The sequence below is a fragment of the Parasteatoda tepidariorum genome, chromosome 9 (assembly GCF_982258835.1).
Source record: "Parasteatoda tepidariorum strain Cologne lab strain chromosome 9, Ptep-v5.0, whole genome shotgun sequence".
NCBI classification, from domain to species: Eukaryota; Metazoa; Arthropoda; class Arachnida; order Araneae; family Theridiidae; genus Parasteatoda; species Parasteatoda tepidariorum.
Window position 1 is genome coordinate 92,855,164 of NC_141763.1, and position 791 is coordinate 92,855,954.

Sequence of the window (791 nt, forward strand, 5' to 3'; positions counted from 1 at the left end):
TATACCCTACACTGATGTTTTTTTAAGGTCAAGTGCCACTGCCCGGTATACCCTACACTGATGTTTTTTAAGGTCAAGTGCCACTGCCCGGTATACTCTACACTGATGTTTCTTTAAGGTCAAGTGCCACTGCCCGGTATACCCTACACTGATGTTTTTTTTAAGGTCAAGTGCCATTGCCCGGTATATATTTGCCCGATACTCCAAACACTGATGTTTGTTCTAATCTATCGTCAGTAAGTAATAAAATATCGAATAAATGTAATTATATCCACGAATAAATTAATATCAAATCGGACGTAATAAATATTTCGGACTTTCACCAAAGCAACTAATTTGATTGTCAACACATTCACTGGTGAAAGTCAACAACCACTGATTTCGGTCATTCACAGTAACATGCACATCATTTACATGATAACCTCATCAGGACGATTATTTCATACTTTGCCTAAATAGCATCCGGCATTTCTAAAAATAAAAATAATTGGTTTTGTTGGCGATGATCTCGTTAGGCGATAAAGAATCATGCATAGTACAGGTAAGGAAGATATTAACCTCGAAGGAAAAGTGGATGAATGCCCCAAGGAACCGCAAAAAACTGTCTTGATCCTTTTTTTTTTTTTTTTTTTTTTGGTTTTTGTTTATCTAATTTTCAAAAGTTCATGATTCAGCTTTGAGATTTCTGAATTTCGAACAAAAAGACAAAATAATCAGAGATTTTCAAAATATTGTTTAGATTTAGTGGTGTGACAGCTGGCCGTATAAATTAAGGAAGAATGCTACTGAAA